The following is a 17,147-nucleotide window of genomic DNA, read 5'->3' on the forward strand; positions in this document are numbered from 1 at the left end:
AGCTGACACTTTGCATAGAGAATGGAGGCCTAACTAGCCTGATTTACATAGCAGTTGAAGGCTGATAGCGTGGTGTATTTTCAAGAACTGCACAGGCCACCTTGTTGGATCTCATACTCTCTCTGTGTGAACGTGTTAAACTGTGAACTCAGCATTTTAACTGCGGGCATGACTGGACTCAGAAGATCTAATCTGTTTTTCTTCTTTATTATTTCCCCTAATTAATATCTGTTGGAAGCTCACTGAGTGAAAGCAGAAGGCTTCATGTTAAACTGGGTTTTAGCCATTATGTTTGCTCCTGCCACGGTGATAACCACTTCTAGATACATGGAAATATGACTGCATATGGAAATATTTATTGCCGCACAGTTTAAACTGCACTTATGCATTTCCTGCAGGCAGGATTGTATAGTACCTTATTGAAGAAATCCTCCATTTCTAATTTTGGGACCAATTTTCAACATCCAGTTTTTGTAAAGATTTGACCTGCCAGTACCAACTCTTGCCAATTTCCGATTCCTTTAAATTAACTGAGTATTGAAAATATTTTTTCTAGCATCTCAGCTGTGACCGGTCAATACTTATTTAGGTTAACAGCAAAAAAGATGAAACAGAGCAACTTAGCCGTACTCTGTTTAGCCTTCCAGTCAATGGCAAAAAGTCTTGCTCTCGCTCACTCTCTTGCAGCTTGAACGATATGCAGCTATATGCAAGAAAATGCTGGGTCACCTGTCCAAATCTTTAAGTTCCGGTATTCCAATCCCCTCCATGACCACAGGTGTACAAAATCCAGCCTTTAGGCATGCATACTGCTTTTACTAATATTTCTGAAAGAACGGGTCACTCGGTTTTGTAGTTACAGGAGAAGAGTAACTATCTGACCGCATTGTGTCAAGGGTGAAGTTTGGTGTATAGGGGATTCTGGTGTAGGGCAGTTTGGACACTTTTAATGCTTCAGCATACCAGGATATTCTGGGCAGACTGTGTGGGAACAGTTTGAGGTTTGCAACATGTTCCCCAGTACATAAAGCAAGGTCCATAAATACATGGATGAGAGTGTTTGGGGTGGAAGAACTTGACTGCATTGAGTTCTTACTCTGACCTGTGAATCAGGCCTCTATGTCCAGCATTAGTGTCTGACCTGACAAAGCCTTTCCTAGAAAAATGGGTCAGAGATTCCCATAAACCCGATCCTAAACCTCAGGTAAAGCTTTCCCAGAAGAGTTGGTTTAGCTGCAAGGGGTGCCTCACCACCACCACATTAAAGACGTATTAAAACTGGGAGACAAATGACGTTAAACTGTGTGTTAAGGCCAGTGACCCAGTACATTTAGAAATTTAGTGTATTTCAACCAAATTCCATTTCCTTTTTTAAGTATAGTAGTCTCTTACATCTCTGTGCTTTCACTGACTTCTGATCTCTGATCGTTACAATACAATTTGGATTCTTCTTCACTCTATAATAACTTCTCCACTGAAGAAAGTTGTTATCGGTGCATTCTGGCTGTGCTTGCATGTCATAGATTAGAGAGCGAGTTTTTGACCACCCTCTCTCTGGTCGCCGGCCAATTACTTGATGCATCTTTGCGTCGCTCTACACGTGAAGCGAGCCCTTTTCTTCCACTGATCTCGCTTTCATAGCGTACTCAATGGAGCAACATTACACTGCTGGAAATAACCTGCAACAAACGTCCTCTTTGATCCAGTTTCAGTATGTCTCTGTATGAGGAACTGAATTGTGTTTGACCTCTTGTTCCTACCAGCAATTTAAAAAGGAGGACTGACGCATCATTACGTGTCTGTATCTGCATGCAGCCCATCGTCCTGAGGCATTTTGGGACATATTAGAAGAAACTGAAAATCAAAACCTTGTGTTCTGAACAAAGACGGCAACAAACAAGTTTGATTATTTTATTGCATAATCTTTATTGAACATTTTACATGTAATACAGAAACAGTCAAAACTTGCCTACCACTGTGGTTTTAACTCCTGAAGTCGATCCTTTGGGTTTATGGACTCCACTCGCCATCAGGTATGGTCATCACACGCAGGCCTCCAATACAAAACTTCCCCATTTGATTTTTCTGCAGTCATCAGCTCTGTGCATAGCTCTCCAGAAGGAACCCCAGATAACTTTGTTTTAGCATACATTAAATTAATTTAAAGCTCCCCAGTGGACTGTGGCTGGCTGCCTCTGGTGGTGCGTCCCTGTGATGGGATTACACAGACACATACACATTCATATCTCCTCATATATTTCTGCTCAGTTGGAGTTAATGAAGTTGGATAAGCTGCTTCTTCTGGGTGTGGGGTGCTTTGCTTTATTTCCCAGAGAAGCTCCTCTACAGGCAAATGAAACACAGTCTTGTCACTGAATCTGCGACATAATCGAGTGAGCCTGGACCTATGACACGCACACATACGGCTCCTTCTCCGTTTATGGTCAGCCAGGGTACAGATGTGCAAAAAGACTTAAAATAAATTCTGATTTTATTGTGTTATTACAATCTCAAGTTGAGTACTTTTTTCAGTAAAGAGGAGAGAGTCCCACATGAAGAAATAATTTGCTTCTTTAAGAAATCCACAGCTAGTTGCACCAACAATGTCTATAAAATAAATGTAACTGCAGCATTTATTATTATGTAGCGTAACCCATGACTCCTGGTTCCCCTGAACTCTAAATATAAAGTGACAAAAAGGTCACTTGTCAAAATGGGAAAGACAGGAGAGAATGGCATTTAAATATGGAAAATGTATGTTGGATGCTTAAAAGTAGGACAAAGGCTACAAGAAAATAATACCTACAATTTGCCAAGTCTACAGTGACAGCAATAATTAAAACATACTGTTTTAAAAGCGGGAGAGTAAAAGGAGGTAAAAAAAAAAACAAATCTCCAAAAAGATAACAGCTGCAAAGAGTGGCCTCTTGAGATCAGCAAGGGCCCATAACAATCATTAGACACTACATCAGAGTTTAGAAATACACCAGGAAAATTGTTTTTTATATGACCATCAATAAAGTAAATGTGTCGAGTTAAAAAAATAAAATAAAATAAACTCTGCAAGGCGACAAGCATCCAGCATAAAAAAGGAATATTATTAAAAGCACACTTTGGTTGACCCTTTAATGGCAGTTCATAAAGCACACAAAGCCATTTTTTATTGGATGCAAAAAAGTCACATATATTGTATGCACTACTAAAACACATTGTAAACTTAACAGCATAAGCACATAGGATTTTGTGTAAACTCGTAAAAGAGGGTGAAGATTTAAAAGTCTCACAAAAACCCATATCACACGATTGGCATTCCAATATTAAATGTAAAGGAGGCTCTGTGATGCTGTGGGCTGCTCCCCCATCTAAACGCCCTGGCAACCATAATGAACTCTTTCTAATACCAGGACATATAAATCTAACCTGACAACAGCCAGCTGCATGTATCGCTCCGCCTAGCTTCACTCACATACATCTGGGACACGGCTGATTGAAAGTGATTTCCCCAACCAAATTTTTGGTCTGGCCAATCAGGACGCAGGGTGGGTGTTTCATGGATGTGACGTAGTGGAGAAGCCACCGTGAGATTCCAACAACAATGGCGGCTCGCATCGAGGAAGCAACGTTAGCATTGATGCTGCTATTTCTTCCGTGTTGTCCAATCTACCTAATATTGTTTCATTAAAAGAACATCAGAGAACGGCTCTGAAGGCTTTTGTTGGTGGAAACCATGTTTTCTCCCTTCTCCCGACCGGATTTGGTAAGTTTTGTTTTCCGGGGCGCGGACGCGCAACGCGGACGCGTCCCCGGAGCGGTTAGCGGTTAGCGGTTAGCGCTAACCATATAAGGAGGCCTTTAGTCCTCAATGCGGTCGGCCCGGGATCGACTCCGACCCGCGGCGCTTTGCCGCCTGTCGTCCCCCTCTTCCTGTCAGCTCACTGTCAATAAAAGGTGTGCCACTACAGTGTTTCCCGCAGGAATTTGCTTATGCGAGGCGGACCGACTCGCGGAGCGGGGGGGGGGGGGACCGACATGTTTTCCGCGGAGCGGGGGGGGGAGGGACGACACGTTTTCCGCGGCCGCCTCACCAAGATAGCGCTGCGGGAAACCCTGCACTAGAGCCGCAAACACATAAAAAAAAAAAAAAGAAAAAAAAAAAAAAAAAAGGGTTTTCTCCTTCTTCGGTCTCATCAGCGTCACAGGTTAGCTTCGGTGTGAGTGGTTGAAATAGCACGTCGATAAAGATGACAGACAAGTGGCTTATCCAATCATATGCAAGGAGTTTTGATAAGGCCCAGCCTTCAGTAAAGGCAATCCCTATGGCCGTGTCCCAGATGTATGTGAGTGGAGCTAGGCGGAGCGAGACATGCAGCTGGCTGTTGTCAGGTTAATATAAATCTGCCAGAAAACTGAAAATAGGTAATTACTAGTAAAATGATCATTATGTCCCGATAAGGACAGAAGCGCTTCACCAGACATTAAATCAACCTTTTTCCATGACCAGCTCAGCGCCTAGACATGAATCCGGGTCAAAGCCCTCTCTCTCTGTCTGCTCCAACCACGTGAAACGTTCTGCTCTATTGAGAAACAGCGACGTATGGAGTGTTTACAGCAAGGGGTACCAATAAATCTGTAGGGTAGGTGTTATAACGCGACATCTGAACACGTGCTGACGCGTTGTGACAGTTTAACTATAAGGATCCATCAGTACGCCACTGGAAAATGGTCCATTAAAGGCCGGGAACAGAATCTAGCTTCCTATCACTGACAGAATGCGCTCAGCTCGTAAAATCCTCACCGAGGCACATCACACCTCCTAGGTTAGACATTGTAGGCCACTATCCAAAGATCCAAAGTCTTCATTTTTGAAACACATGACTTCCTGTTCACCTACCCCCCCACCACCACCACCACCACCACCTCCCCAACCCCGCCCCAAACAGCGATGTAACGGCGCTGTCCTCAAGCTAAGCACCAAGCATCTGGTTTATTGACAACATTCCCCCACAGCTGAATGTTTATGAAAGCAGGGGGATTTTCAGTTTTTTTTTTTTTTACTCAAGCATTTTATGCACTTTTAACCACGGGACACAGCGTGGCGAACGGAATGGAGACCTCATGACTGCCGACAAACAGGACAGGCGGAGAGGCTCCGTCTGCCCCCATCAGCTCTCTGTGGGATGCTTTTGTCCGATAAGGGATCACGCACCACACCCGATTTAAGTCATGTGCTACTCATTACATGATGAGCAGCGCAGGACAACAGGGATGTGTTCTGTGACTTGTGTGTGTGTGTGTGTGTGTGTGTGTGTGTGTGTTTGAGCTTCTTTTGGAGCCCATTTTCCTCCCCTGTCCTTCTGTTAATGCTTCCCAGCATATGGCCGTGTGTATATTTCTTTGCTGCACAGCCAAGCCATGAAAGCAGGTTCTGGACCCGGGGAGGACGTTGCTATGTCTCTGTGAGTGGGTGAACCCGGTCCAGGTCAAGGCTCTTTAGTACTCCAAGACCCTGACTGTGCTCCGGGGGAATCTGTTCAACACCCACGCTCCCCTCTATTAAACTTTGGACCACATCAACATTCCTCAAACCCTATGGCCACTCATAGCGGTAATACGTGCGATCTATTACCGCAGAGAGAAGCATTCATATAGCCGGATAAAAATGCTAAAAGTTCAGCTTGGACACAGCGCCTGCGTCGTGAGTGACTGCTTCATCCTGTTGCTGAAGGCGGCACACAGACCCGTTCAGGCACCTCGCTTAAGGCGCACACACTGCAAAAAACGCGACTAAAAATAAATAACGTTTTCTTGAAATGTCCTTGATTTGTGCGAGTAAGTTTAAACGATCTGCCAAATGAATACGATTTTGGCTCTTAAAATATGAACAACTCTTCTCCATCATCTTATTTCAAGTGCAGGATATCTAATTATCTTATTTTAGGGGCCAAAATACTCATTCCATTGGCAGATCATTTTATTTACCTGCTCAAATTAAGGACAAATGCACTAGTTTCAAGAAGACTTTACTTATTTTTAATTCTGTTTTTGCAGTGTACTGAGAGCATGCTGCCACAAAATCCCTTCATTGTTTAATTAGTTCAGATTCCTCAAACTACCTGTTGTGGTTCAAATAGCCATTCATATTATTCTGTCGGATTTACAGTTATTTTTACCTGTGATACAATTTACTGCTATTTATATAAAAGATCTATATATATATATATATCTTTATATATATATATATATATATAAAGATAAAAAGCGGATCACAGGCAGTTGTCTCTAACTTATTCCTATGGCAGATTTCAAGTTATTTTAGTTTTGCCAGCATGTTTCCTTTGGTTGGAAGTAATCTTCAAAGTTTTGGCACGGCCCAGTCTGAGTCCTGACTTGAATCTGAAAGAGAATCTGGCAAAGGAGGGTTAGGGGTGATGGAAAGGAGGCCTTCCAACCTCAAAGACGTTCCCTTTGTTTTATTATGTTTTAGGAAATGCTGATCGGTTTTTCTACCAGAAGCAAACTTCTTGTTTGAATGAAAATAATTTCGGACCTAAATCTGAATCATTCCAGGCTTAGCCGTAGTCTCACAACAAGGCGTGTCCGGATACATGCAGCTAATGAAAAAGAGATTTTAGTTTGTCACAAACAGACTAAAGATTCACAAAACATAAGCTGTGTTCTAAAGAATTTGGAGTACATGTAGGGGTCAAAATACTCATTTGTCTATCACGTACAAATTTTGCTATTCCTTAAATGTAGGTATTTATGCTTGTTTAATCGGTTTGAGCTGAAGGCAACCAAAACCAGTTCAGACCCTGTGAGTTTAACACCAACAGGAAGCTTCAAAACAGAGGCTAAGCTTAGCGGCTAACAGCTAAAGGAGTCATCGCCTGGAATTCTGACTTTTTCATGTTAAAACTTGTGTGTCAGTGTTGGCCCTCGGTTAAAACCTTCAAGAAAATCAGGAGTATGAAATTGACTTGGTTTTTGTGTGTGGGCTCTGTGTACAAACCAAAAAAAAAAAAAAAAAACCATAAGAGCGCATTCTCCACCAAGCGAGCTATTGGTGCTGCTCCTAGATTGTGACTGCAAGCGCGGGGCTTTTATTACGGCCAGTTGCAGTGTCTCTGTGTCTCTGTGTGTGTGTTTGTGAGAGAGAGACAGACACTCACAGCAACGCCAACACGGGGAACCGATGGTAAACCAGCCATGGCACATGAAAGTGCGCACACGCAAGACATATTCTCAAGCGTACCCTCGCGAGACATAAAATGGGGTATGAAAAGGGGTCAGAATGAGCTCTGTTTAAAACATTTTTCTTCTAAAAATGACTAAACATGAATTTAAAGACATTTAAAAAAGGGTGGCATATGTAAAATACCAGGTTATGACTCCTGTAAGTAGCTGCAGCGTTCTCACAGAGCTTGCAAATCGTCCTCATCTCGCCTCTCACTATATCACTGATTTCTACTGCCAGTGTTTTATAGGCCACCCTGGCTTCCTTTTTATTAGCTAACTCTGTCAACACCACAGGCCGACAACTCAAGACAGCTCAAGAGTTACTTCCTTGTTTCCTTCAAAGTGCGTTTTTCAACCGTACAGTGGCTTTTAACACATGGCTCTATTTGGCTCATTTCACCATTCGCCAAAAGACATGAAAATGTGTTATTGGGAATTCAGGTGAGTACTAAAATAAAAACTTGCCACCTGTGACCCAACCTAATAGAGACAATTTAATATGTAAACATGATTGTTGGCTTTAATTAGATTTGACTTTAGTTTATCTTAAGAAGACTACATTGTTCTGAGCGCTCTGTATTTTACCAGTAGGCGACAGCTCAGTGAACTCAGTTTGGAGGAACTTAGCGATGGGCTCTTCTAGGACTCAACATGATAGCTTGTTAGAGCACACTCACCTCAAAAGATAATTGCTATCATCTTAAAATAACATGAATCTAAAACAGTATTTAAAAACATTGTAAAAGAAAGTACACCCTTTTTTAATCATGTTTTTAAGTGCCCCGACTTGAGCTGGTCTTTATCCCATTTATATTTATCTAAACTTAACTTCAAATCTAGTAAAACACTGAACAGATTTCACATTGCCATAAAAAGCTGTGTGAAAAAGTAAGTGCACCCTTTCTGCTTCCATTGGACTGAAGCAGCAGCCTGGTGCCGCTAACTAAAGTACTTGATTAACGGATCATCTAAAAGCTCTGAAGCACACAGGTGTGAGGTAACACAATGCCAGACAGATGTTGCAACTGTGCTGTCCAACACTCTTGAAAGGCTGATAAGGCCGTCTCTGAACCATTTGAGATTCCTCTATCTACGGTGAGCCAGATTCATAACATTCAAAACAGTTGCCAGTCATCCCAGCACTGAGTGGGCCAGAAAATTCTGTCGTTTTCTCAGAGGAATTGCACGATGCCCAAAAGCTGCCTCCAAAAGCCTCGGCGAGCATCTTAAATGTTAAAGTTCCCGACAGAAAAATGGGAAAATAACTGAACCGATATGTCTTGCTTGGAGTGGTTGCAGAGAGAATGCTGCTTCTGTGTAAAAAGAACATGACTGCAGGATTTAGGATTGAAAGGTACAGATGAGACAGAACTATAGATGCTTAACCATTGTGTACTTCGGCAAAACACAGCATAACAGCACAGATAGCACAGCGGATTATTATTATTTCATAAGAGTCATTTAGATTGTGATACAAGCATGAAATATGGTATATGTAACCTTCAATGTCTACTCTTTTCAGAAACACCGCTGGCCACATAAAAATCCAATATGACGGTAATTTTTCAAGATGGCTGAAGTGCCTGGCCACATATTGCTTAATTTTTTTTTTTTTTTTTTTTTTTTGCTTTTGAACATTTTAAAGACAAAATGTCTTTCTTGCTAACCAGATTAATTAGAAGCACTGTTTTAATTATTGTCATAGTCTATAATTGGAATTTCAAGATGGCGTGCAAGATGGCCGCCATTCATTTACATTGTTCATACTAGCAAAGGAACCACTAGTCATAGATAACTTTCTGGTGTTCACATACAATCTTTGTGCCAGAGAGTCCGATAGTTAGTAGATAGAGTTAGATAGCCACACCTGAATTGAAAGAGTGTGCCAGTGCAGGAGAGTCGAACCAAGGGCATGAGGGGCTATACATGACTTAAATGGCACCGGATGAATCATTGGGATTTAGGTCACCCAATCATAGTTGTATCCCATACAGTAATGTGTATGTATTTTGGTTAAAGTGGTTAATCATAATGCAAAATGACAGATTAAACCCCCATGTGTCCCATAAGACAAACTGACTGGTCAAAAAGACAAAAGATGTAAGAGTTTACATTACCGAGAATCCAATATTCCTTTATGCCATCTTAGTTATAGTCTAATATGCAACTGCTTTGGACAGAATTACCTGCACTTATCATCTTATTGAAAATAAACTGGACAGGATAGTTTTTTTTCTTCCACTTATCTCACTCATAACTATAGGGATCAGTCAGATGTGTCGGCCATCTTGAAAGACGGTATGTCCAGTAGTATGTTCTTTGAAAGCATGCTTAGAAGACTACATGAACCAACTGTCATGCTTGTGTCACCATTTGCTTGGTCGGCTTCACTAAGACACGTCATGTTTTGCAACGACACGACTTGGTTTGTAATGATTCTACAAACTATTTAATCATGGAGTGCAATTACTTTTTCCACTAACTTTTGTCTTATCTGTTTCATTAATGGTGATAATGTGTGAGATTACTGAATCGGGTAAAGACCAGATCATTGCGAATATGGCCTCGGATTTCAACCGTGGAAATGAAGGAGGGTGTACTTTCTTGTCACCATGACTGTACATATGTCCAAGAATATTTACCATGAACACGCTGTTGTCCCGTGCTTCGTTAACCCATAGCCTTCCGTGTGAAAAAATGCCCTGCGGGTCGGAACAGCTCCAGCTGTGATCCAACTATGGAAAGGAAAAGGAAAAAGGATTTACCAGGAGTGAATTCATTTAATTCAAAACCAAGATTCATTGTTAGGAAAGATTTTAAGACTGCAGTTTTACAAAAAGTATGTGAATGCAACCATGCAAACGTTTGACTTTTTGTTAACTTAGACAAGTACTCGCTGAGGCTTAGTCACTGATGACTTTTAGAAATTGAATCCATTTGCATGGACATGAGATCATTATGTAAACTCTCACACATTTTAATCATGTAGCTTATAAAACACAAAAACAGAACTTTACCAGTTTTAGCAAATGCAGTGAATCAACAGGCAGATTACGGCCTTAGAAATGTCATCCTTGTACAAATGATTGGATGATGTGGAATTGCTCCTGTATTTAAAAAATAGCAAATGTTTGCTCTTTAAACAAACTAAATACTTCAGATATAATGTGAGTGACCATGAATGGGGACATGCAGTCGCTTATTGAACAATTATCACCCGCTCTCCTCCTCGTCTTTGTATGTGTGAAAATATTTTTTTCACATTACAACTGCAAACTTCCCTGTCTTTTACTGGTATTTTATGTAATAAACCAACACAAGTAGAGTATAATAGTGAAGCAGAGGGAAAAGAATATGTTTTTTTTTCCTAGCATGAGAAATAACTGCTGGTATTCTATAATGTCCGGAGATCACTGTTTCTCGTTGTTACAACTCCCGCTGAGGCAAGACCTCTGTGGAATCTGTAACTTGTTATAGCATAATAAAATACACGATCACAACTCTCCCTGGGTAAAATCATCTTTGGCTGACTGGCTCTCCTCAATCTGCCCCTAAAAGCCTCTAACATGGTTTCTTCCAGGATCACCCTGTACTTAGGTCCATCCATCCTCTGAAGGTAATTGATTGCGCTGGATTTATTCAGGGATGTCAGAGTGAGGGAGGCTGAATCCACATGCATGACACACTACTAAGATTTGCATTTCTAAAAAAAATTCTTAAGGCCATGCATCCTCTTATTTCCACTTCACAAGTTATTTGCTAAACTGCGTTTGTCTATCATGTTAAATCCCAACCAAAAGCACTGAAATTTGTGATTCAAATGTGACAAAATGTGAAAAAGGTGAAACAGTACTACAGGACTGTTTTTTTTTTTTTTAGACGGGGAGGGATATAACACAAAGGGAGTTAAATATATATGAATAAACATACATGAATGGCACATGCTGCGACAGACTGGCGACCTGTCCAGGGTGTACCCCGCCTCTCGCCCATTGAAATGATGGAGATAGGCACCAGCACCCCCCGCGACCCCATGAGGGATAAAGGGAGTAAGAAAATGGATGGATGGATGGAATGGTACATGTTTCAGATTTCTATTTGTAAAAAAAAAAAAAAAAGAATGAAAACCATGTTTTGTTTGCCTTTCACTTGACAATCATGCGTTGCGTGGCTTTGTCACATCGCATCTCAGTAAAGTACTGGTCTAACAGCGTTTATGGACCAGCACATATATTCCATTGTTTTCCACATGTGCTTGCACCTGCATGCCTACACACTGTGGGTGTGTCTCTTTTTTTTTTCCACAAACGTGGGTGCGTGCGTGCGTGTGTGTCAGGAGCATGGGTTGTGACTCACTCTGACTGGGAGCTGCGGCCTCTGGCAGAGAGAGCGGTGGACCCGGCAGGTCCCGGCAGGGCTGTGGAGCAGCTCTGCAGCTCGGCTCGGCTTCCTCCTCGGGTTGCCGGCCCGCTTACCGAACCCTGGGAGGCCTCCGGTGTGAAAAACAGGACCATGTCACAAAGTCTTACTGTTGGCAGCCGTGTCATAATAGATCCAGAGCCACTGCAGGAGAATTGAGGCATGGGTCTTACGACTAGGTGTACAGTGGTTGCCACTATCCCATGATAGATGGGAGTAAGGTTACGGTTGCTGCAGGCCCCACAGAACACGCAGCAGTGTGGCACCTCTTTGATCCTAAATCAAGATCTGCTTCCGGCTCTCTTTCTTTGGTTCATCAGCAGTCCTCTGAAATAAAACATTCAGACAGTCGAGTGTCCTGATGAAAGGTTGGATAAAAAAGATCAGAGATTTACATGCTTCCCCTGTCACATTGAAAATAGCTTCTCTCTGGGAGCTCAAGTCAATGGAAGCATTCACAAACCCTACCCTGTAGATTTTTTTTTTGCATAAAACCCAAAGGTTGTGGTCTCGTCATGTGTTCCCAGCCGGAGCCGTGACCGCGTCGGACCAACTGTTCACAGCGAACCGATCGGCTTTGCACAGTTACAAGAGCCAGGAGAAATAAAAGGCACATGATGCCTGCGCCGCATCTCTCAGCTCATGAGATGAAAACATCTGAGAGCGAAGCGAAGCGTGCCCGAACACATCCAGCTCATATATCAGGCTTATTTCGCCGAATATCGGAGAGCCGTTTTTAGAGCCCAGCCGAGGACGTCACACTCTTTCTCTTTATCTCTGCTCATAAAAAGAGGTTCCTCTGTTTACAGATGCAGTGGGAAGTTCACTGGTACGCATCTTCGGCACCAGGGACATATTACTTTGGACTTTTCATGACGTATTTGAACTGTTCATGTTTCAAACAGGGATTATATTACAACATACAACTTCATAATTTTTTTTTTTCAAACAAGCATTTGGGCTACAATTCAGAATTCATTTTCTATAAGCTACATATGGTTAGAATTACACACATACAGGTTCTAATGCTCTCCCCAGCCACTTGGCACCAGCACGGTTCTGCTTTTAGGACGTCTTCAGTCCTTCGTGACGTGGATTCGGCAGGAACCTCGGGACCCAAAGTGAGCCAGAAAATATCTCCACACCAATACACCTCCGTCACCGGAGGAAAGTATTGACACAAGGCCAAATTCTGAGCCTACCACCTGAACGCCACAGCTGAAATCAAGTCATTAGAACAGGCGGTCTGTTCTTGTCCGATTCTGGTGGGTCTGTCTGAACTACAGCTTCAGTTTCCTGTTAGAAACCTGACAGGAGAGGCACTCCGTGTGTTCTTCTGCAGCCTCGGCCATCTGCATTAAGGTTCAGCGCTTATTATGGCTTCCAGAGATGGTTTTCCCAAATACTTATGATGTATTGATGCCAAGTAGGCCTCCTAACATTAAAGACTTGGAGCTCATTGCAAAAGAGAAAAGGTCCAAAGTACCAGTGGACTAATGCAAAAAAAAAACTGTAAGCCTATATGAAAGGAACTCTGTTGCTGTATTGTCAGAAAGGGTATAAATAGTTCTTCACGTGCAGGATTTTTGTTAAAATGTAAATAAAAACAGATTTTCTGAATGATATTAAAGAATTACCGTGTTATTGAAATGCTTGGGTCACTTCCAATCAGAAACACGCCTCTTAGTTGAATGAAACTTCAGATAAAAGTCAGCGACACAAATACACTCCATAAACTCAGGTATCCAGAGAGAAGTTTCCCAGAACCATACTCGTGGCTACGCAAAGAGTGGCATTCCTCTGAAATTTAGCAAAATGTTGTCAGAAATGTACATTTGAACCGGTATGCGTCATTTTTAATGTGTGGATTAAAAAAATTTTATCTACAAAAAATAAAACTCCAATTTATGCACCAAATTCTTGTTTCTGCTGCCTCCTTAAAAGCTCAAACTGATATGAACGTCTTGCCCCCTATAGGTGTACGCAAACCTCTGACCAGACAACTTCAGCTACGCTTTTCTTGTCTTGTTCTAAAACACTGCTTTTATTATTATTTACTGTTAAAGAATAGAAAGCACATTATTACGTTACTATATTACTATATTACTCACTTATGTGTTCAGATTAACACGGATGGCGTTCATGATTCAGCAGATCCCAAAGAGGAAGGACGAGGAGAACGGAGGTCGGAGGGTTAAATGGCCTGTACAACGGGACGGAGAGCGAGGAAGGCTAGAGGGAGATGGCCCAGATGAAGATGAGGGACAGCGAGAGCAGGGTTACGGCCCGGACTCTGACCCAGATTGTAAATAAAGGCCTCTGAAAACCCGATCTGACCGCGCCGCTGTGTGGTCCTCCTCTCTTTCAGCTCGCTGCAGACGCAGCAGGACCACACAGCTCTCCTCGCCCTGCGCCCCGTGCGGCCTTTCTTTTTCGACGCGTCCCAGCACGTTCTCTAAACGCTGCACGGAAACGCCGAGGTCAGAGGATCGCAAGATCCAATTAAAGGCTGCACTAAACCCGTGCTATCAAACCTCGACTGCAGAGAGAACGCCTGTGAGCGGAGGATGGCGTGGGGCTGCTCTACAGCTGCCGTCCTGCGTTAGCGTCCTGAGTGGAGCCGTCCTCCTCGCAGGTAGAATCACGCTGTAACTGCAGGACGAAGGCAGAACATTTCTGCCTGCACCGGTAAGGGGAAAGGACCGGGTGCAGGAGTCTTTGGCAGAAGCTGTTGGCACCGGTTCGCTTTCTGCTTTAGCTGGTTTGCTGGCAGTGCCTACTCCTGATTGGTTATTTCCTGGCCAAGTAAATGCTTGAAGCAACCCAGGAGAAATCAGAACTGTGGGCGTTTTTTCTTTTTCTTTTTTCTGCGTTACTGCACATTAACAGTTCATTTAGAAACGACACACCAAGGAAAGCACACGATCACAATAGCATGTCACAGATAAGCAGCCGCGATTGGGGCAACAAGCTCCAATGGCTGAAGACTTCTTCTGATCATCGTCTTTTCAGGATGGGCCCCATGCTTGTGTGCATTTCTTGGATTTATACTCGTCCTCTATGGATAAACACGGACCACCGCGCACACGTACACACTGACACCTCCGGCTCTGAGTGTTGAGATGGCTGGGAGTTAGGTGACAGATACCCAGATACTGAGAATGCCTGGGACTAAATTAAGCCCCCTGCCTCATCAAAAACATCCTGCCCGGGCTGCGGCTGCTGGGACCACTAATGGGAGGGGGGGGGGCGCAGGTAAACTTGTGGGAACGGACTCTGTTGGGTTACTTCCTGTGCTAAAGGACAGTTTTACTGATTCTCTAAGAAAGGAAATTTGCTTTGTTCTACTTTAAATATTGAATAGAAAGACTCTTACGGCCCTTAACACAACTTTAAAGTCTTCATAAAAGGACCACAGGGGGACGAGCGTGCGCTGCGTCGGCCATATTCTTTGGCACACCTGGTAAATGTGTGAAAAAGCCTTAGAGTAACCTCATTCTCGATAAACAGCTTTTATTGCTGCAGGATGATCTCACAGTGGAGCTCAAATATTAGCAGAAGTATTGCTGGTAATACTTCCCACTTGCTGTCAAAAGGACAACTCTGATTCTGCTGTAACATTTCACAAGGTTGGAGAGTACAGAGAGCGGGTTCTTTCACTGTTCCTCTTTAGATCGTCCAGAGCACTGGCTCCTCCTTTATCTTCTCTTTTCTTCAGCTTACCCAGAAGGATTTCTGCCTGGCCGTCCGTCCGTCAGTGCCAACATCCCCTGGGAGGGACGTCGTCATTTTAAACATTAAAAGTTAGTCTGAAACATCAAAATTTTGCTCTCCGGCTTAAAACATCAATAAATTCATCTGCATGTTTTAAATACAACATTCTAAACTGAATGAAAAGTGTAGCTGCAATTATTGGCCAAATGCAAAAAGAGTGCATTAATATTAGGGAGAAGCACGGTTGTTGGTCTTGAAAAGACGCTGGATTTCACCCAGTGCTCGTCTGGCAGACCGTCCCCATTCATCACTGAGATGAATACGACCATCAACACTTTCTATCAGAACCATCTACTCACTAAAACCACCATTTTCGGGTTCACTTGACCTTGTTCACCTTTCCAACCCAAATCCAATTACCAGACCTTACAGAAATGATGCGCAAACAAACATCAGATAAACATACAAGTTAATGCCACAAAAGAAAGTAAAACTAAAGAAAACAACTATTGTTGTGTACTATAATGTCCTGAGCCCTGCCTGCTTCAACCTTCAGCCACCTTCAACACAGGCTGCACATAAATCACCAACAAACCGGTTTTAAAATGCAACACTGATGGCCCACAATATTTCCTCCTTTAACGCCAAACAATTGTCTTCTTACCCTCATTATACTATTTGCTTGAGGTTGTGACTGGCAATAAACTACCAAAAAAAAGTCCTTTCTGCAGTAAAACGTCTCACAGCTACACCAAAACTCAGAAGCACGGGTTCAGCTGGTCTGTGCTCCGTTATGCTGTCACCATGTTACATGACATAAACCTGCTTCCCTTGCTCTGCACCCCGAATGGAAACTGCGTTACTGACTGAACGCAGCCTCTGGTCGCCGCCAGCAGGCACCTTTGAGTTTCGGCAACCAAAGACAAACGGGCTTCAGGGGAGAGGAAAAATCTTTTTCTATGAAAGGTCCTTGTGTTCCAAAGAGTTCATGATGCCACGCTCTCCACCATCGAGTAAGTAAAAATGTTCTTCCTACAGCAGCTTTCACAGACGTAAACGTCACAGAGTGCTTCACAATGAGCCAACTGAGAGCAAAGCTCGCTGGTGAGACGTCCCACAGCATCACGGGTCCTCCGCCGTCATTAACCGTGGGCCTGTTCGGTTCTTTTCAACTTCCTCCCCTGTTTCTTTCCGCATCCAGCTGGAGTCTTTGTTGCTAAGAAGCTGGACCTTGGTCTCCTCTCGCCAAAGCAGACGTTTCCAGTCAAAGTGCCAGTGCAGTTGAGCAAACTCCTGAAGTCTGTGTCTGTGGTGGAGGGACAGAAAAGGGTTTTTCTACTTGATCTGTAGATAGCATCAAAGGGTCCTTAAAGACTTGGTGACCCCAAGAGGCCTCTCTTTGCTGCAGTTCTCTGAAATTGGCCTTTGTGTCACATCAGTCATGCCTCATTGGGGGGGGCTGTAATCAGTTGTTTAAATCAATTATGCACCTCATAGCTAAAAACAGTTATCTACCAACATGGGATTTTCCCTCCTTGAATAAATGTCTGGGTGTCATTTTCCCAACTTTTTTTTTTTTTCAGTGTGAGATGGTGCAATGAAAGATTCCTCTATATCAACGTTTCTTTTTCACCCGTCTTCACCGGAGGGGCCAACTTACGCTCCTGCCGCCACATACATGGTGAAGCAACACGTCCGCTCCTGAAAGTTCCTGACCTTCACTTGAAGGCAATAGTTTGAGCATTTCTTTCCATTTGTACTGTGTGTGGGGGGAAAAA

The 17,147-nt window shown here is 43.0% G+C and overlaps 1 long non-coding RNA gene across 3 annotated transcripts; it reads right to left on the minus strand.

The window, feature by feature from the left end:
- Positions 1 to 1,897: 1,897 nt before the first annotated feature.
- On the minus strand, positions 1,898 to 17,142 carry LOC110369469. 3 transcript variants are annotated; one of them, XR_004931024.1, is made up of 4 exons: positions 13,767 to 17,142; positions 11,593 to 11,982; positions 9,879 to 9,971; positions 1,898 to 2,209 (listed from the first exon to the last, which is right to left on the minus strand). It is a non-coding gene; the product is annotated as an uncharacterized LOC110369469 (long non-coding RNA). The 3 variants fall into 3 exon arrangements; XR_002429083.2 differs by having other exon boundaries at positions 11,593 to 12,013; XR_004931023.1 differs by lacking the exon at positions 13,767 to 17,142 and having other exon boundaries at positions 11,593 to 13,286.
- Between the last annotated feature and the right edge of the window lie 5 nt (positions 17,143 to 17,147).

The sequence above is a fragment of the Fundulus heteroclitus genome, chromosome 5, assembly GCF_011125445.2.
Source record: "Fundulus heteroclitus isolate FHET01 chromosome 5, MU-UCD_Fhet_4.1, whole genome shotgun sequence".
In the NCBI taxonomy this organism is placed as follows: domain Eukaryota; kingdom Metazoa; phylum Chordata; class Actinopteri; order Cyprinodontiformes; family Fundulidae; genus Fundulus; species Fundulus heteroclitus.